This window comes from Phascolarctos cinereus, unplaced genomic scaffold, assembly GCF_003287225.1.
Source record: "Phascolarctos cinereus isolate Bilbo 61053 unplaced genomic scaffold, phaCin_HiC Scaffold_7;HRSCAF=346, whole genome shotgun sequence".
Classification (NCBI taxonomy): domain Eukaryota; kingdom Metazoa; phylum Chordata; class Mammalia; order Diprotodontia; family Phascolarctidae; genus Phascolarctos; species Phascolarctos cinereus.
In genome coordinates, this window is record NW_027556180.1 from 70,593,816 (window position 1) to 70,615,585 (window position 21,770).

A 21,770-nucleotide genomic window follows, 5' to 3' on the forward strand; every position below is an offset into this window, starting at 1 on the left:
TTTTATATATAACATATATATATATAATACATATAATTTAGTTTATATGTATAATTGGTAATAAATAAAATGAATATAAAAATAAATTTGATTTAGAAATTCATTTTGATTCAATGAACATTTATTAAACACCAACTTTATGGAGAAACAGTGTGTGTGATCATGGAAAGAACATACTGGGTTTCGAGTCAAAGAAATTGAATTTTAATTCAAATTCTACCCATCACTTATGACCTGTTTGAGCTTAGGTGAGATAATTTAACCTCTCTGTGCCTTAGTTTCCTAATTTGAAAAGTGAGAAGTCTGGACTAGATAGATGGCTTGAAAGGCCTCTGCAAGTTCCAAGTTGATGATCCTTCTACAAGGCACTGAGAATAAAAGACAAAACAAGGCTTCACTGCCTTCAAAGAACTTACATTCTCCTGGACTGTAACAAGGAATGAATAGGAAATGAAAGGTAGGAAATACGATTTTCTGACAATTTCAAAAATGCATGAGTTATAAACCTGGGCTATGGAAAGATTTATCTTTGTGTGCATACAGCTTCTCTTTTTTCTTTTCATATAGATTACACACATATCTTTGATGCTGGGTTTCTTTTCAAAGAAATTTAATAATATTTTGGTTTAAAACTATGTTGTTGGGCAAAAGTTTAGGAATAATGAGACCTGAAATGATAGGCCACAAAGTCACTTCTGTACAAGTGATGTTTTCCAGAAAAAGCTTGATGAAGTTTGATTTATTGATATGACTTCCTAACCATAATCTTAGGGCACTATAGACTTGTGGTCTTGTGTTTTGCTTACCTCTTCTGCTATTGCTGATGCTAAGCCAACATTCTGTCTGTCGTTATGACTATTTTTAAAGAGATACTATTTTATGTGAACCATCCCTAAGGTCCTGCTCAAATGCTTCACTGTGGTGGAAATGCCCTGCTTTCTCAAAGGCTTTCGATCCCAGGTTAGTGCATGCTCTATAAGGACCCCCAAAGCTGGAAACACCTGGACTAAATTCAGAAAAGCTGATGGGAGGGCAGAGGGGGGTTATCAAGGGCTGGTTTGTTTTGTTTTGCCTTAACAACCCATGAGTCCAGCACTGGGGGTTTAGAATCTACATCAAGTAAAATATGTACTTCCTATATATAATCACAGATATGCTGAAATATTTTATTTGAAATGTTAAAAGAACACAGAAAAAATTTTTTTGAAAGAAACCAATGAAGATGAAATACCATCCTACAAATTCCCAAGAGCTGGTAAATCAGGAATTAGGTGAGTAGGCATGGTTCTTCTGGATGTTTTCTAGTAGGTGGGATGAATGAAGAGAGAAGGGAGCTGGGGTGATTGGATTATTATTCTTTGCCTTGCTTCATCCTTTCAAAGAAAGTGTAGTTCACAAGGAAACACAGAAGCCCAGTATTGGGAGGGGTGGGTTTAATGCCTCTGGTCCTCTAGGTGACCTTGTATTAGTCATGGGCCTTGTCTCACAGACCTAACCAGAGGGTGGTGCTCCCACGGGGCCTAATGTTTGGATCAGATACTGACCACAGTGAGGCCACTCTTGAATCAGTCCCTGGAGCATGGGGGCAAAATCAGAAAGGAGCCCTTTACTCATAAATTTCCCCATCAGACTTATTAGTCTGGGTGTGGTGCATTCAGTTCCTCAAATGGGAACTAAATGCCCTGTATGGGTCACTTCTTCAAAATTGCGAAATGGAACATCCTGGCACTTGGGCACTCAAACACAGAAACCACTCAAGAGGATTTCCATATATCTACTGTCGAGTGCATTGATTGGCTGGGTTTTGGCCTTTCTGAGGTACATTTTGTACCACAAGCTACGAACTTGGTGGGGGTTAGGTCATGGCTAGTTGAACAGTAGGCCTCATTTCATGTACAAACAACTGATAAAAACTCTCTGTCTCTGGCTATTTTCCTTTTCATTACTCTTCATTTTTCCCATTCTTTCATCCTCAGATGCAGATTACCTTGGCCTACAACTATATTTCTGGCAGGAGGGTTGCTCAGTCTCAGAGCTGTTGATGGGAACACATTTGGCCTGGGCATCAGGGTGGAGTAGGCCTATGTTAGATGCAACGTAGGCAGAGAAGGAAGAACTCATCCGGCAAAATATCTGAGTAAAGCATTGAACTAACAGAGGAGATGTTTAACTTGGGAACATATAAACAACCGAGCAACTGACTCTTCCAGTAATTGGCAGTAATGATAAGATTACTGAGTCAGGACTGAACTCAAGTCAAACCTTCACACGGTGCCCAACCAGTTTTTTATGTTCCCTTTTCTCAGAAGGTTCATGATTAAGGTCAGCCATATCTGACCCCTTCAAGATTATGGAATATATTTTGCAACATCCCAAAAGAAGCATAAACGCCTTGAAAGCAAACTCAAGCCTAGTCATTGTATAGAGTAGGGAACCAGAGAAGGTGATGGGCATTTAAGTAAGAAAGAGGGAAAGCTTTGATTGAAAATTTTCTGGAGAGGGCCTGGAATACCTACCTAGTGGGGTGGAGAGATGAGAGTATGTATGGAGTTTCCTGGCTGCTGTATTCTTTTGCTTGTGTCTCTCTACTTGTTAATCAAGGGTATGATTTAATTGGTTAACTTTGCAGTTTGTTATGTGTATAGTATAAATATAGTTGCGTCAAGTAACACTAAGTCATTCCATTTGTTTTATCTTCTACAATTTCCATGAGCACGTTTTGAACTTCTTCTTCATCATTATCATCGGTGACATTTATATAGTATATGCTATGTGCCAGATACTCTGCTAAGCACTTTATAATAATTATGTCGTGTGATCCTCACAACAACCCTGGGAGGTAGGTACTGTTATCATCCCTGTATTACTGATGAGGAAACTGACACAAAAAGAGGCACTCCAGGCCCAGTGCTCTAACCACTGTGCAACTTGGATGCTAAATATAAAAGTATAAAGAACAATGCATATGAAGATATGGCATTCTGTTACTTTGTGGAACTTAGTATATTACCCAGTAGTGACTGCTTCTGTTAAAAACAAGCAGACCTTTTCAGGGTAGCCTAGAAACTAAAATTATCTGTCTTGCATTCCTCAAAGATCTCAGTTATTACTAGAGATAACATCATGAAAAATCATCAAGCTTTTCTTCCCCAGTTCAACCTAACGATTGAATTATCTGCCATTAATAGGAAACATTCCCTGAAGATTCTGAAAAGCTCTTGAAACTCAATGAGGATTATTATAATAGGAGGATTGGGAAGAGTCCTCACCTGTAAAAATGAGCTCACATTGGATTGGCCTCCTTTTAGTTTTAAATATTTTGATCCCAATATTTTCACAAATAGTCCATACAGCTCATATAGTTCTCTTGCCACAACCTCAGGCTAAGGTTATATGGGGGCATTCACTGACGGTGTTTGATTAAGTATCAAGTAGTCGGACAGGTAGCTAATGAGAACCAGCATTTAACTCCTGTAGGTCCAGTTTCCTAGTTCTGTTTTAGGAAGTGATCTCGGGGTCAACTGACAAGAAAATGGGCACTATGGAATCATGGGATTTAGAGATGAAAATGATCTCAGGAATCATCTACTTGGAATCACAGAGTTATACTCATATGGTCCATGAAACTTCACCTGTAAAGAGAGTAATATGTTATAGAAGATTTCTAAAATCATCCTATTCCCCACATAAACAAAAATATTTATAGCAGCTCTTTTTGTGGTAGTAAAGAATTGGAAATTGAGGTGATGTCTATAAATTTGGGAACAGCCGAACAAGTTGTGGTATGTGAATGTAATGGAATAGCGTTGTGCTATAAGGAATGATGAGCGGGAGGATTTCAGAAAAACCTGGAAAGACTTACATGAACTGATGCTGAGTGAAGCTAGCAGAACCAGAACATTGTACACAGTAACAGCAATATTGTGCAATGATCAACTTTGATAGACCTAGCTCTTCTCAGCAATGCAATAATCTAAGACAATTGTGTAAGATTCATGGTGTAGAAAATGCTATCCACATCCAGAGAAAGAACTATAGAGTCTGAATGCAGATTGAAGCATACAATTTTCTCTTTTTTTGTTGTTTTTTTCTTTCACATGGTTTTCCCCTTTTGTTTTGATTCTTCTTTCACAACATGACTAATGTGGAAATATGTTGGGGTTTTTTTTAGGCAAAAGGGGTTAAGTGACTTGCCCAGGGTCACACAGCTAGTAAGTGTCAAGTGTTTGGTCTGAGGCTGGTTTTGAACTCAGGTCCTCCTGACCAGGGCCGGTGCTGTATCCACTGTGCCACCTAGTTGCCCTGGAACTATGTTAATATGATTGTGCATGTATAGCCTATACTAGACTGCTTCCCATCTTGGGGAAGGGAGAGGGGAGGGAGGGGGAAAAAATTTGAAACTCAAAATCTTACAAAAGTGAATGTTGAAAACTATCTTCATGTGTAATTGGAAATAAAAAAATACCAGTAAGTGGCAAAAAAGAAGTAAATGCAATAAAAATGCAAAAAAAAAAAACCCCAACTCTGTTCAAAGGGCACTTGGTCTAATCTAAACAACAGTTGTCTGTAGAACATTCAGCATATGCAGCTGCTGCCTGAGACCTTTGATGATGGGAAACTCATTGTCTCCTGAGGCAGCAGCCTATTGTGGCAAGTTTTCCTTCTATCAAGCCTAAATCTGTTTCTGTAACTTTCCACCCATTGTTCAGGGGCAGCTAGGTGGTGCAGTGGATAGAGTGGCAGGCTTGGCTTCAGGATCTTAAATTCAAATCTGGCCTCAGACACTTACGCTCTGTATGGCCCTGGGCAAGTCATTTAACCCTGTTTGCCTCAGTTTCCTCTTCCATAAAATGAGCTAGATAAAAAAAAAAGGCCAACCATTCCAGCTGCTTCACCAAGAATACCCCAGATAGGGTCATGAAGAGTAAGACATGACTGAACAATAACAAATTGCTCTGGTGGGGCATCTAGGTAATGGGTTTTCCTTCACTTGAGGTCTTCCTTTAGGCCGGATTTGTTAAATATATTATGCGGGGGCATTCCAGCTCTGAGATATAAGACATGGTCATGATCATCAGCTAACTCAAAGTGCATGAATTGCTCATGACTAAGTCAGCAAAAATTTCATCAGCAGTTGGTATATGCATTAGAATTCTTGTTTCTGCTACTACAGTTGTGTCTGAGTTTCTGTGACACCATTTGGGGTTTTCTTGGCAAAGATACTGGAGTGATTTGCCATTTCTTCTCTAGTTCATTTTACAGATGAGGAACCTGAGGAAAACAGGGTGGAGTGACTTGCCCAGGGTCACATAGCTAATAAGTGTTTGAAGCTAGATTTGAACTCAGGAAGATGAGTCTTCCTGACAGTAGGCCTGGTGCTCTATCCACTGGGCCACCTAACTGCCCATTAGAATTCTACTGTTTTGTAAATTGTTCCAGGCCACAGTCATAATGTATCATCTTATCTTAATTTTCTTGATAGTTGGCTTTTTATGGGAAGCCTATGATGAATTTTATTCTTTGCATCAGCCTCACTTGAGGAAAATCTTTTATCTTTTCAGAGTGTTGGGGTTTTTTCTTCCTCATACATGTTACTTAGTTTGATTCTTCCCACAAATGATTCTCTGCCATTCTAGTACCTCATTGTGGCATAGAGGTAACCATGGGTTCCAGAAGCCTAAGCCAACAGCTCCTTCCAATAAAGCATGGGCTTGCTGATAGACAAGAGAGCTATGTGGGGAAGAGTTGATCATCGAAGGGTTTGGCCAATTGGGATAATTTTTTCCTAGGCATACAGTTGATGAAAACATTTATGAAGGTGTGAAAGGGTCATCGGTTCATAGATCTAGAGCCAAAAAGAAGATCTTAGAAGCCATTAAATCCAACCTCTTCATTTTACAAACTGAGAAACTGAGGCCCTGTGTGTTTAAATGATTTGCCCAGAGTCTTGCAGCTAGGGAATGTCTAAAAACAGAATTTGAACCCATCTTCCTGATTCCAATATCTGCAGTATCCCACTGCCTCTCTAGCAAGTTGTGATCTATATCTTTGGAGAGAGTACCCACATAAATGACCTTCTTGAGAAGTCCTGTGCCATACTTGAAGCTTCTTCCTGGGCCCATAATCCCTCAGTCTTCATTCCTCTCCATTGTAGCTTGTTTTCCCACTTAAGTAAATGAGATCCAGATCTGCACAGCTCTTTCTGAAAAAGCTTTCTTTAGCAATCTGAACCCAGTGCCTGTTTGAAGACACATGGAAATGGAAGCAAGATGTTATGGTTTGGAAGCTTTCACGGATTAAATTTGTGGTTTTGCTTATTCTACAGGTCCTAAAGTTGCATATGTACGCCCCCACGAACCAAACCCCAGTCTCACACTCCTAGCAGGCATCCATCCATGTAAGCCATCCCCACAATCCCCTCATTGGATGGCTCTCTGCTGGGCATGCTCCATAAGGATGACAAATTTTCCCTGCCCTCTTTCTACAACAAGGAATCAGGTTGACCTTGGGATGGAGTCCCAAGTTCTGGATTCCCTTGCTTCTACTGTCACTGACTCATTGTGTGACCTCACATGGGGGCAAGTAGAATCCAGCATCACTAGAAGGGATCTTTTGAAAAGAACCTGGCTGTTGCTTCTGAGTGCAAAAGTATTTGTGGTAATGAGCTACAGATTTCTGCTATGGTCTTGAATATGTTAACTCCATGCCTCTGAGGCTCCAGCCAAGAAAACACATACAATATGGAACTCAGCTAATCAAAGCCAGTTTTAAAAAATGACATTCAAATAACACAATGAGAAAAGAAGATTTAAAAACAAGACATATTATAGCACATGTAAATGGTTTAGAGGTTTATATGGAACCTTAAAGGTGTAACATGGATGCAAATTTCTTTTTAAAGGCTTGCCTTTAAAGTAGAGAAGCTATCTCTGTATTTTTGTTTCTCCAGTGGTCTCTACTTTTCTGGAATGAAGAAAAAATTACTTTTTAGGTTCCCTTGCAGTTATACCTATCTATCTATCTATCTATCTATCTATCTATCTATCTATCTATCTATCTATCTATTATCTATCTATCTATCTGTATATATCTGTCTATATATATATGTCTATGGAGATATGTGTGCATGTCTGTCTGTCTCTGTCTATATATATATACATGTGTGTATCTATCTACATCTATAGATGTATGTGTATATTTTTATGTAGATACAAATATACACACATATAATCATATGTTGTACTTCATCCTTCCCAAGTTCTAAAGAAGTTTACCAGTTAGGGTGACAGATCACAGAATCATAGAGTTGGAAGGGCTCTTATGTCCAACCCATATCTGACAGGTGATTATCTCCACAATAATCTTAACAAGAGGTTATCCAGCCTTTGCTTAAAGACCTCTAGTGAGGAGAATCCAATACTTTCTGAGGCAGCCCATTTCACTTTGGGATAATTCAAATTGCTTGGGAGTTTTTGTTTATATTGAGCTGAAATGTGCATCTTTGCCATTTTTACTCTTTGGTTCTTGTTCTGCTCTCTGGGGCCAGTCTTCTCTTCCTTAAGCTAAATATTGATAGTTCCTTCAAATAATCCTTGTATGGCCTAGTCTCCAGGCCTCTCACTACTGTGATTGCCCTCATCTTGACATTCTGGATTATTAATGTCCTCCCTACAATTCAATACCCAGACCTGCAGTCTGCATGGAGGAGACTGTCACTTCCCTCTCTCTTCCTGACGCTATGCCTCTCACTGAAGTCTAAGATTGTCTTTGTCTCTCTCTATATATACATACATATACACATACGTATGTATGTATGTATATGTGTGTATGTATATATGTATATAGGTGTATGTATTCTGTGTGACTGTTGACTCACGACTTTTAGTCCACCAGAACTCTCTTTTTCAGAGGTACTGCTACCTCACCATGATTTCCCTATCATATATTTATAAAGTTCATTATCTGAACATTAGTCAAGACTTTTTGTTATTTCTTGGGTCTTCAGGAAATTGTGATCTCATAAACTCTCAGGCCTAGGGACCTTTTCTCCATAAGGATATATCTTTTTATGGGATATAAAAGAAGTGCTTAATGATAAATGAACTACATGCCAGAGTAAGATAGAGAGTCAGTCTTTTTTTTTTTTTCTACAGCAACCTTGTCATCCAACTTGACAGAGATTATTTCAGCCAGTAAATAGAATTGTCATATTTCCATGATTTGATTCCACTTAATTCAATTCAGGTCAGTTCGGTTCAATGACCTTCTATCACATAAGGCAAGAATAACTCTTCTTTCCAATTTGAACAAACAAAAGAATGTTAAAAGATTTACATGAAGCTGATGAAGCAATTTGCCTGCATGGTTGGCAAAAAGTGGGCTTCCACATGGTTCAACATGGTAGATCAGTAACTTTCTTTTTCTCTGTCTTCCAGCGTTGTCTGTGGGCTCGCATGTTAATCCTAACAAACTCTACATAATACAAATAGGGAATGGTCAAAATTTAGTTTCCACTGCATTGTGTTTATGAGTTTTTTGCTACTTTGATTAACTTCTTCATTGGGGGAGCACATGGGTTATATCCCATTTCTTTTTTTTTTTAATTTTTTTTTTCTTTCTGTTCTCCACAACATATTTCCTTAACATTGGTAAGAAAACATGGAGACATCTCAGATGCCAAAGATGGTGTCATGACCATGAAGGATTTTTTAAGGATTTCAATCTAGGCATTTCAGAAGGACCAACTGTTAGACAAATATGCTGTCACAAACCTTATATGGGATGAGTGCCTTATTTTGAAATGAATTTGTGTCAATTCAGTCCAGGATAGTGTGAAGAATGGAAATCAAGAAGGATCAGTTAAGAACTAGGGATATTTAGCTTTGAAAAAGAAAGACTCAGAGGCACATAATAGCTAAAGGAGTAGATGTGGTCTGCTTGGCCCCACAGGAGAGAACCAGTGGAGTTTATAAGAAGGCAAAGTCAGGCCTGAAATAGAATGAATGCTGAATTTGCAGTCATAAGGTACTTGGTATTTTAAAAAATCCTACCTTTGGTGCATATAAATTGTATGACTATTGACAAGTCATTTAATCTCTCAATCTGTGTACACACATACATATATATGTATACTTATGTATGTATATATACTTAAGTGTATGTGTGTGTATACATATATATTACCTGTAATACTTACTTTACAAGGCTGTTTTAAAGCTCAAAAAAGATAATGTATGTCAAGTATTTTACACATCTTAACACACTATAGTGGAGGCAGCTTGGCAGAGTGGATACAGAACTGGCCTCATCATCAAGAAAATATGGGTTTAAGTCCTGCTTTCTAGCTCTATTACCCTGGGCGAGTGAGTTCCCACTTCAGTGCCCACAGTCAACTCTCTATGACTTTAGAATGTAGAATAACTGCTGATCCAGACAGAATGTAAACTCCTTGAGGTCAAAGACTTTCACTTTTGTCTGTCTATACCAAAAGCCCTACTGAAGAGCTCCCAAAGAGATGAAATCATAGGTCTACAGAAAAGAAAAATATTACCTAAGTGCCAGGTGTTATTATTAAGAAAAAAAGATAATCCTTAACAATCAGAGGCATTGAACTTGTAGAATGGGTTGCCTTGGGAGGCAGGGGCTTCCCCAGCTCTAGCAGAGTATAATGGTTCTGGTATAGATTAGAGTAAATGCCCTCTCAAGTCTCTCCCAAAATTGAGATTCTATGATTTTGTGGCTTAAAGTGGTAAGTAAGCCCGAGCCAGGAAAAGACATCTGTGGGCCCTAAATAATAGAGATATAGAGGCATAACAAAATCATACAGTTATCCCCATTCCTTAATTTTCTTTCATTGTTGTTGTTTTAAACATTTTTTTTATCAATTTTTTTTTTCGTATCACCATGATTTCCCCGGCATAACTTTTTCTATTCCTCCCAGAAAGCTATCTCATACAACAAAGAGTATTTTTAAAGACAAAAAAGGAGAGAAAAAAATTCAACATTACTGATCATTACATTAACAAATCTGAAAATATATGTATCCAATTCTAATCTTTCTCCTGACCTCCAATCTTGGACCATGGACATCTCAAATTCTATACCCATAGGCATCTCAAACAGAGCTCATTATCTTCTCTCTCCCCACCCCCAAACCCATCCTTCTTCCCAATTTTCTATTACTATGCTGGGCACCACAATCTTCCTAGGCACCCAGGCTTGCAACCTCAGTGTCATCTCAAGTGTTCTCTTCAACTCATTCCACATAATCTTGACAATCTGTTGTCAAGTCTTGATATTTTTAAACTTTACAATATCTTTTGTATATGTTGCCTTCCTATCTACTCACATAGTTGCCACCCTAGTAGAGGCCTTTATCATCTCACACATAATACACCAGATACACAATAATATGAATAATGTTCAATAGATACACACAATAGCCTTCTTTCTACCTGATATCATTGCCTCAAGGTTCTCCCCATTCCAATCCATTCTCCACTCTGCTGCCAAAATTACCTTCCTAAAGCATAGGTCTGACCATGTTGTTCCCTACTGGTAACTGTAGTAGCTTTTCTCTTACCCCTAGGATCTAATATAAAATTATCTTTCTTAGTATCTAAAGACTTCACAGCCTGGCCTTTTCCTACCTTTCCCTTTTCAGATTATACTCTATACCTAGAATATGCTTCCCCATCACTTCTATCTCCCAGTTTTCATAGCTTCCTTCCTTTAAGATTCAGTTCAACTTTCACTTTCTGCAAGAGTTCTTTTGACAAGCATTCCGCAAGAGTTTCTCCTCCCTGTTCCTGCCTTTCCTCTGAGATTATCTTCTATCTACACTGTATATATTCTATGTGCATAGCTACATACATGTTGTCTTCCTCATTAGAACATAAGCTCCTTAAGGACAGGGACCACATTTTGCCATTGTGGCCCAGGAAATAGAACACTGGGCCAAAAAGCTATAAAACTGAGAATACTCTTTGATCCAGAAATATCACTACTAGGTCAGTATCCCAAAGTGATCAAAGGAAAGGGAAAAGGACTATTTTTTTTGTACAAAAATACTTATAGCACCTCTTTTTGTGGTGCTAAGAATGGGAAATCTAGGAGATGCCCATCAATTGGGGAATGACTGAACAAGTTATGGTATACAATTGTAATGGAATACTATTGTGCTATATGAAATGATGAGCAAGATGATTTCAGAAAAACCTGGAAAGACTTACAAGAACTGATACAGAGTGAAGTGATGAGAACCAGAACACTGTAAATGGTAACAGCAATATCGTATGATGATCAATTATAAACGGTTTAGCTACTCTCCACAATACAATGAGCTAAGACAATCCCAAAGGATTCATGATAAAAAATGCTATCCACTTCCAGAGAAAGAAGTGATGGAATCTGAATAAAGACTGAAGCATACTACATCTTTCTTTCTTTCTTTCTTTCTTTCTTTCTTTCTTTCTTTCTTTTTTCTTTCTTTCTTTCTTTCTTTCTTTCTTTCTTTCTTTCTTTCTCTCTCTTTCTTTTTCCCACTCAAATTTTCTTCAACAAAATGACTAATATGGAAATGTTTTATATAATTTCACATGTATGACCTATATCAGATTGATTACCATCTCATGGAGAGAGAGAGAGAGAGAGAGAGAGAGAGAGAGAGAGAGAGAATTAGGAACTTTAAAAGAAAAAGAATCTTTGCAATATTTTTTAATGGAGTACTGGGCCTGGAAGTAAGGAAGACCTGGTTCAAACTTGGCCTCAGACTTTTACTAGCTTTATGATCCTGGGTAAGTCACTTACTTTGGTTTGTCTCACTTTCCTCGTCTCTAAAATGGGGGTTATAATAATAGCACCTACCTCCCGGGGTTGTTGGGGAGATCAACTGAAATAATACTTGTAAAGTATTTAGCACAGTGCCTGGCACCTAGCAGCACTTAACAAATGCTTATTCCTTTTCCTTCCCTTTGTATTAACGTACTAGGAGAGCCTGCTATTTGGTCAGCATTAATTTAGAGTGGTAAACACTTAATACATGCTTGTTGATTTACAATTTACCATTTAACCCCTTCACAACCAGTCCCCAGTCTTCTTACACTACTTGCCTTCATATACACAATCTAGCTGCATCGGACTCACTTGCTCTTCCTCCTACACAGCATTCCAACACCTCCTACTTCTGTGCTTTTGCATTCCATACTCAGAGTACTGTCTTTCCTACTTCTGCCTCCCAGCTTCCTCCAAGACACAGCTCAAGTCCCATTTTCTACAGAGAGGTCCCTACCTGTACCTTCCCCAGCATCTCCCCTCTATCACACCTTGTATCCACCCATACGTATTTATGAATGAAGTCATTTCTATGTGGTCTCCTCGATTAGGATCCTTGAGGGCAGGAACTATATTTGAACCTTTTTTTTTCCTTGGATACCCAGTGCTTAGCACATAAGCATATAATAAATGCTTGTTCTCACTGCTTACAGGCACAACTGCAAAACGAATACCAACAGGCCACAGAAAGTTGACTTTTCTGGTCCCACAAATGTGCATTTATAAGAAGTCATATTAGAAAGGTCTCCTTGCTTTGCTCTGCTTTATGTTACACCTTAGCTGCCTATCTTGTCTACCTCTAGGATCAGCTTTGCCCATATGGAAGGGATTTATTTTTATGTTGGTTTTTGCCAGCACCAAGATCACTTTGAAAGAAATCCAGGTCAAAATGGCAAGTATCAGACTCCCTACTCAATATCCCTGATCAATAAATCTCTAAAAAGAAGACTGTGCTTGGACATGATTTTTTATGCAATTTTAATGTAATTTGTACTTTTTCATAGCATATAGAAATATGTATGGGCCTAGTGATTTATAGTGAAGGGCCCCTTTGGAGACTTCTGTGCATTGGGAAAAGATCAGACCCTGGCATTTCATATATGAAATCAGATCATATATTTTTAAGTTCTAATTTTAAAATGAGCCCTAGGTTTTAGATGAGGAACACTAAAGGGAAAAAAAAACCTCAATTAGTTTTACACATCTATCACATATCAATAAAGGGATTGCTTTATTCCCTTTTCCTATTGAGGGAACACTGGAAACAATCTAAGAAGCTTCCTGCTCATACTTTTCTTTTAAACAAAAGTGTTTGAAATAAAGAATTTTAGGTTTGGAAGCAGAATGGAGGATTTCAAGGTTATTCATTTAATGAAGACTTTAGGTAATATTAGTAATAGGAGGTATTGGCTGCCTTTTTTTAATAAACCAAAAGTAAGTTGAGTGGGTCTCAGGAATAGGCAAGAGGCAGAAAGATTATAATAATGGATGTGAATATGATGTTTTAAGAATTGTCAAGTATTTTAAATACATTCCCTTATTTGCATATCACAATGACCCTTGGAGGTAAGTTTTTGTTTGGAGGGAGTGGACCTATAACTTCATTGTTTTATAGGAAAATCCCAATAAGAAAACTGTTATTTCAGATTGGCATTTACTCTATCTATAATTTATTGTCTGAGAGATTTGCCTGAAACACAGAAAGATTCAATGAATTATTAAGGGTCATGTGGCCAATGTGTATCAGAGGTAGGATTTGACCAAGGTCTTCCTGACACTGAATCTGTTTCTATTAATGACTCTATAATCCTGTCACTTCTAAGATAAGAATGACTGATATTATTATCTCCATTTTACAGATGACAAAAGTGAATATTAGAGAGATTAAGTGAATTCCAAGGGTTACCTGGTCAAGAACTATCACAGACAGAATTTGAACCCAAAGCTTTCTGATTTCAAGTCTGGATTTCTAGCCACAATACTATGGTGCTTCTCTCCTCCTCCAAAAGGGGAAAGGAAGAGAAGAAAATTGAGAACTCGAATTGGGAAAGGGAAAGAAAGGATGATGGAAAAAAGAAAAAAGAAAGGATGATAAGAAAGAACGAAAGGATGATAAGGGCTGGCATGATGTTTTTAGGTACTCCTATTCAAAGAGCACTTAAAGGCCCTTTTCTTTTTCTATAGACAAAAGTTCTAACTATGGTAGCCATATAAGCTGTTGAGACAGCAGTGACAGGCAATATTTCATCTTACACCAATGGCTATCAATGGCTCTACAGATGTGTGAATGGGAAAGCCTTATGTCTGTTGCTCTATATGAATCATCACCTGCTTCTATCAATTTTTCTAAAAGGTACAGATGATAGCTGAGAAATTATAGCTTTTACTACATCAGCTCTGACTTGCCAATAAATGTCTGAAAATAGTTTCAAAGCCATTTTAACAACTCTTTGGAGATCTTGCACCCCTTAGCAGACACCATGAATAACAAATAGGACCTAATAATTGGGCCAAGCAATTTCTTACATCGTAAAATTGAATTGGAAGCTTTACACGAGGAGAAGTTAAAACTATGTTAGCCAAGGAACAGATAAAGTCCTGATCCTTATTCTCAAAGTCTATAACAGCAGACATTTATTAAGCACTCACTGTCTTCAGAACACTCCACTAAGTGTTAGAAGAAACCTAGTTTTGAAAAGATGAGAAGGTACCAGGTTATAAAGAGCCTCAGATGCCAGGTAAAGGAATTTGAACTTTACTGAGGAGGCAGTAGGGAGCTATTGAAAGTTTTTGAGCAGAAGAACTCTGTGTAATGCTCTTTGTAGAGGAAAGGTGGTATGAAGGATAGATTAGAGAGGGAGAAGGATAGAGGTGAAAGATCTGCCGTGATATCTCTTGGATCCATTCCCTTTTTTCCACTCACACTTACCCTCATTCAGGTCTTTCTAATCTCTTGGACTAATGGTCTATTGTTTTGAATTCTTAATTGTTCTCCCTGATTCCAGGATGTCCCTTCTTCAATACATCCTCTGTCATTGCCAAAGTTACCTTTCCAGGGATTTGTCTGACCATGTCACCCCTCACAACCTCCACTCAAGAATTTTCGGTGGCATCTTGTTGCCACTTAGCTAAAACAAAATTCCTTACAATCTGGCTTTAGCCAAGCTCTCCGGACTAATTTTACATTACACCTCCCCATGCACTCTGAGTTTCAGACAATCTGGCCTGCCAGCTGTTCCTGCTAAATTCTATTCTCCATCTCCTTCCTTCATGTATTTGTAATAACAATCTGAGGCTGATTCATGATGACCTTTAATGAAGAGCATATGTTTCCTGAACCCCATCCCACCCCAGTGCCCAGAGCTCACATCTAATGCTCCGTTTCTACTTGGCCCCATATCATCTGATACAAGATTCCTTCCAGCTCAAGTGTAGAAGGTATGATCAAGGAAAAAGTCTGGAGGATAACTTCCTTTCCCTCAATGTTCAGAACTCAGAGGCCTTTACTAATTGGGAGGAATCCTCTAAGCTATGTTGATGAGAAGGCTGTAGGTCTAAGTTGTAGGGTAGTGCTATCACCCAATGAGGACTCTGATGATGTTGGTGGGGTAGACTGTCCCCAGGAAGAGGCTTAAACTTCAGGACAGGCAGGCAGTGGTACAAATGGGAGAAAGAAAGAGAAGCCCAGCCCTGTGGAGAGGAAAATGTGGAGGGCAAGGGCTTTGCATTCTGAAAGTCCTGGGAAGCCCCCAAGTAGTGAGCAGAGAACTGAACTTGGAGATGCCAGTAAGAAGGGGATGCTGAACAGGAATTCAGATACAGTCCTGATTACCTTGCAGCTAAGCTGAGTCCTTCAGCATACTTCAGTTTGCCCTTCCAAAAGGCCCATGTTTACCAAAGATGAGAGAACATTGATATCAGACAGGTAGTTATTGATAGTTTTCTCAGCCTCACTGCTCCAAACCCAGGGAATGGCTTCCCTGCCCTTTCATATGTTTTCCTCAGGAAGATTCTATCCCATTTCCCTTCTGGGGAAACATATGGAACAAGTATCTATTTGTGCATGGATGTAGAGAATGCTTTTGTTACTTGATTTTCCTTCTATGTTATTTATGTTTCATGGTACTAATCAAACTCCTTTACTATTGAACTTATTTGTCTCATGCATGGTCTGGTGATAGAGAATGTTCTGAACGAGTGCTTAGGCTGCACGTCACATGAGTTATTGCCCCAAATACGCCACACTGACCCTGGAAAAAGTAACAAGAAATTTTAGAGCTAGACTACAGGCATAGGGGAACAGTACACTAAGATTTTCCCACTCTAGTGAAGTTTCCCACTCTCAGCGAAGTTTCACACTGTTAATAACAGATAAATAGTAAGCCTTTAGGAGTGATCAGGATTAGGAGGGGACGAGAGTAGGGAGATCCTGGGAGTGGGTGAATTTTGGTTCCCTGATAGGCAGTGATATATCCTGGCAATAGTGGAGTCCATAGGGAAAAAGAGAAGCACTGGTAACAGTCCCAACCAGTCAACATAGTACCTCCTAGGGAATTTGGATATATTTCCCCACCCTTCCTCTTTCTCCACTGCTGGGATCACAATGTGATCTTGCCCTGTCTGGCAGCCAGGTCTTTTCTGAGTCCTTCTTTGCCTGGGTTGTTTCCTTTCACTGTCTCACTCACCTCTTTGAATACCTCTCTTCTTTCTTTTCCATTCTCCCATCTTCAGAGATGGAAAGACAGAGGAGGATGTCTCAGTATCTGGGCTGCTAGAGTCATGACATCTGTACTCCAGCCTCCTCCCTGGCCCACCAGAACTCAGACTCCCATTGCTGAGACCCTGATTAGTGAACTTTCACCTTTTCTTACTTGGTCCCCGGCCTGCCATGCTACTTCTCAACCACCTCCAAGCTCTACTTTCCACTCCACATGTCCCCTCTAGTCTTCCTCCTCTTCTGTGTCAAATTCTGCTTTTCTGATGTAATATTGTTTTTTCTATTAGAATGTAATTTTCTTGAAGGAAGGGACTTTCTTGCTTCCTTTCCCATCACAGTGCTTAACACTACTGTATGCTAAGCACTTTACAAATACCAACAGCTCTGGGAAGTAGATGCTATTATTACCCCCATTTTACAATTAAGGAAATTGAGGCAAAGAGGTTAATTGACTTGCTTAGGGTCACACCACTAAGTAAATATTTGAGGCAGGATTTGAACTCAGGTCTTCCTGACTTCAAGTCCCAGTGCTCTATCCACTGTACCACCTAGCTGCCTCCGTGATGGCCACTGTATTACCTAGCTGCCTTAATGATGGAGTGGAGAGGAATAGATATAGTGGAGTAGAGTACTGAGACCTTCTCTTTGGAGTTTAGGGAAATGCTTTTCTGGCAATAAGGCTGGGCTTCCTAGACTATCACCACTGAACAGAGTTCCTGCCTAGTGGATCACACCATTCCCCTTAGTATTCATTGGGTTAACTACCCACACCTTCCTAATGGACCATTTCCTTTCCCCAAGCCATTACCTGCCCTCCTTCCTTTGATTCTGAAGTTCTGACTTCTAGTTCATCCTATGACCTTGGATGGTCTTAAAGGTCATTAGTACAACCCCCTCATGGGAACATGATGAAATTGAAGCCCAAGGTAGAAATGACTAGCCCATAGCCACACTGGCAGTAAGCATCAGAGATGAGATAAGAAATGATTTAGAACTTCTTCATGGCCTCTGCAGTAGGGTTGACTTCATTTTCAGAGCGGGGAGGAGACATGATTCATTTCAATGATTCCTCTTGTACAGTGATGAGAGGGAATGTGGCTAAGTCTGGGAAAATCAATCCATCAACAAGTCAGCAGAGTCCCCTGCCTTCCCCTATGTATTCCTCCCTGGGCTGTGTTATGATCTTTGAGTCACAAAAATTAGAACTAGAGGGGACCTTAGCTATGTGTGGTCTAGTTGAAAACCTTCATTTTACAAATGAGGAAAGTGAAATTGTGAGAAGTAAAGAAACTTGGACAAAGTCACACAGGCAGCAGCAGGTGGGATAAAATAATTAACTTAGATACCTCCTTTGTCAGGGAGACTTCATGTTGCTTAGTCCATCAAACGAATAGAAGTAAACTGGCAGAATTTGCTTTGGGTTTGACTTGAGGCACTGGCTGCCTACAGCTGACATAGAGACTTATTAAAAAGAGACCAACATTTATGTGTCAGGGACTTAGGAAAAGTTCTGTGAACCTTTTTTTAAAACCTGTATCTGACCATTGTGCTATAAGAAATGACAAGCAGGCAGATTTCAGAAAAACCTGGAAAGACTTACATGAACTGATGTATAGTGAAGTGAACAGAACCAGGAAAATGTTGTACAGAGTAACAATAATATTGTTCAATGAAAAACTGTGAATGACTTAGCTATTCTCAGCAATGCAATGATCCAAGGCAATCTCAAAGGACTAATGATGAGGCATACTATCCATCTCCAGAGAAAGAACTGATATAGATTGAATTCAGACTGAAGCATGCTATTTTTCACTTTCTTTCATTTTTCTTCTTTTATTGTAGTCTTCTTGTGCAAAATGACTAATATGGAAATATTTTTACAAAATTGTACATGCATAACCTATACCTGATTGCTTCCCATCTCAGGGAGGGAGGGATAGAATTTGGAACTCAAAACTTTAAATAAAAATGTATTTGTATTTGTAAATGTATTTGTATATGTAAAAATGTATTTAAATAGAATTTTTTTAAAAAATCTGTATTTGGCTAAATTTCGAGTTGCCATGAGGAAATAAAGCAAAGAAACAATCAGCCTTCATTTGTCAACCTGAAGATTTTGCAGGTTGCATGAATTCCATTCAGAAGGGATGTAGTTTTCTCCTTTGTTATCTAGTCAGGATCCATCCTTTAAGCTAGGCTTTCATCTCTGTCTAGCCCAGACTTTAATAATCTGCCTATATAGGCAAGGTAGAGTAGAAGGTTGTTAATTATCCAGAATATCCTGGGTCAAAGTTTGACAGGCCTATTTCAGCCCATTTGTCTATGTGCCTAAGATCACATCCAACTAACTGATTGTTTTATCACCCTTCTTAGATAGGTAGAAGGTGAGGAAAGGTGATTCTCTTTCCAGTAAATTCCTAAGACTATACCGAAACTCTACATCCCTTCTCTTCTCAGTTCTCTCCCTTAATTCTTGGTTTCTAAGCTAATTAAATCATTAACTATCATCCTACATCTCTCCTCCCCCTCTCTGCTAAACTTCTTGAGAAAATAGTCTAAACTTGGTGCCTATATTTCCTCTCCTCTCTTTCTCTTCTAAACTCCCTGCACTTTGGCTTCCAACCTTATCATTCGACTGAAACTGCCTTCTCCCAAGGGACAATGATCTCTTAATTGACACAGTAAGTACCTTTTTCTTCATTTCTGCAGCACTGAACACTATTGACCATTCTCTTCTGGATACTCTTTCCTCCCAATGTTTTCAGGGCACTTTTTTTTTTCTCCTGGTTCTCTTCTTTTATGTCTGACTGCTCATTCGCACTCTGGGTATTCATCCATGTAATGGCCTTAATCATAAGTGAGCCCAAGGTTCAGGCCTGGTTCCTATTCTCCTTTCACTCTGTACTTTCTCCCTTGGTCATCCCATCAGTTCCCATAGGTCTAGTTCTGATTTCTAGGTATATATATCCAGCCCTTGTCTATCTGTCACACAACTCTGATTGCCTCTTGGACATCTCAAGCTGGATGCACTATTAGTATAGGAACCTCAAACTCAGTATGTTTAAATTAGAATTCATTATTTCCCCCCAATTCTCCTCCCTTCTGACTTCCTTATTACTGTCAAGGGCATTGTCATTCCCCAAGTCAATCAGGCTTATGACTTTAATGTCATCCTTAGCTCCTCATTCTCCCCCCACATATCCCTTCTATTGCCAAATATTATTTCTACCTTTATGACATCTCTTACATCTCTTTGTTGTTTAAATAACCACAATCCTAGTTCAGGTCCTCCTGGACTAATTGCAAAGGCCCTCTGATTGGTTTCCCTACTCCAATTCGTCATCCACACAGTTGCCAAAATGAATTTTTCTAAAACATGTCTGTCCATGATCAATGAGTTCCAGTGCCTCCCTAATACCTCTAAGATAAAAATAACGTACTTTGTTTGACACACAAAGCTCTTTATAACCTACCCCTTTTCTACCTTTCTAGCCTTGTTACAACTTCTTTCCTTCCATGCAGGCTAAGAACAAGGTATATTTACTTTTTTAATGTTCTTCAATAAGACCCACTCTTAACTCCCGCCTCCTGACTTTGCCTTGGCTGTCCATGCCCACTATGCTCTGCCCCCCTTGCCTCTGTGTCTTAGCTTCCTTAGATTACTCCAAACCTCAGCTCAAAGTCCACATTCTTCATGATGCTTTCCTCAGTCCCCTAGCTCCTATTGTCTTCCCCTTTCATGTTATCTTCCCACTGGTCTATATAATCTCCTGGTCTACTCATATACATGTTGTCTCCACCATTCAAATGTGTGATCCTTGAATGCTGGAACTGATTTTTGCTTTTATTTGTATCTCTAGTGCTTAGCATGGTGCCTGGCACACAGTGAGTATGCTTGTTGATTAACTCAAATATCACACTTTCTTTACTTCTTACAATTTCACATTTCCTCATTTGGCTCTGGATGGTGAATAAGGTCTTTCTGGACCTTCTCCTATTCAAGGAAGGGCTTATAGCCTCGTGCTCCAAATTGCTAGTCCCCAATTTTTTTTTAAGTAGAAAGAACAATATTTTAACTGAAGATGCTATATCTCCAAAACTCAGAGTGTTTTAGGAAGGATAATAGAAGGTGAAAAATTTAGGTCCAAAAGGAAAGACTTTTTTTTCCTTTCCATGTATATTTTCCTCCATTAAAGTTTTCCTCCAACACTTCCTCATGGTATGAAGGTGACTTTCATTTCAAGTATATCTGGCAAATAACAGGGCTTACTTGAACAAGAGTTTTCTGAATGCAGGGCTGTGACATGCTGTATATATGCAATCCAAAGACCCACCTAACTTAGTGCAGAGAAACATCATTGGATGGTTAGATGGATGGGGTGATGGTTTTGGCTATGGAAACTCATGAAAACCATTTACTAATGTGTGACAACTTTTCTGCACATATGGAGAAGTCCTAGCCTGTTTTGACAAAGGTAAGCACCCATATCTATGAAATTACAGATCCTTAAAGGATCAAAATTTAATATACCAATCTCACAAAATCATTGCTTTCCCTATCTATATCCATGTTCCTAAATCATTGCTATCTTCCCCTCTATCAGCCACTTTGGGGTTTTCTGTTTCTTGTCCCTTCTCCCTTGTGTTTTGTTGACAAATTTGTTGACAAACACATTGGAAACAATGCATATCACAGAGTCACAGAATATCAGATCCACATCCTTTAGCCCAGGGGTTCTTAATTTGAGGATCATGAGCATGTTTTGAAAAATGTTTTGATATAGCATGGTTTTGGATTTATGGAAGGTCCCTTTTCCATGGGCTTCTCATAGTGAATTCCATGCCAGAGAAATCAACCACCCCGAACCATTGCCAGACCTTTGCCTGTAAGTCATGAGCACTGAAGTGGGTGGCACAGTGTAAAAAGAAAATGTTTTGATAACGGTATTTTGAAACAACTGGTTTCCTTTGTAATTCTATATATTTTATTCTATGCACTTAAAAACATATTTCTGTAAACTTTCACTTTGGGAAAGGGCCCAAAGTAGGCATTCCTCAATTCTTCAAAGCTAGAAAAGGAGATACCCACTCCCATCCCTACTTTTTAGCTCTCTTTTTACATGTTATCTTCCCACATTTTAATATAAGTAGCCATCCATCTATTTATTTATAAATTCATTCAATAATGATGAAGTCTCAACCATAAGCCAAGTATGCTATT

At 38.9% G+C, this 21,770-nt stretch overlaps 1 non-coding gene across 1 annotated transcript; it reads left to right on the plus strand.

Annotated features, from left to right (window-relative positions):
• The first annotated feature begins 21,332 nt into the window (after positions 1-21,332).
• On the plus strand, positions 21,333-21,469 carry LOC144454942 (small nucleolar RNA SNORA42/SNORA80 family). The gene has a single exon (XR_013483487.1). It is a non-coding gene; the product is annotated as a small nucleolar RNA SNORA42/SNORA80 family (small nucleolar RNA).
• Positions 21,470-21,770: the final 301 nt, after the last annotated feature.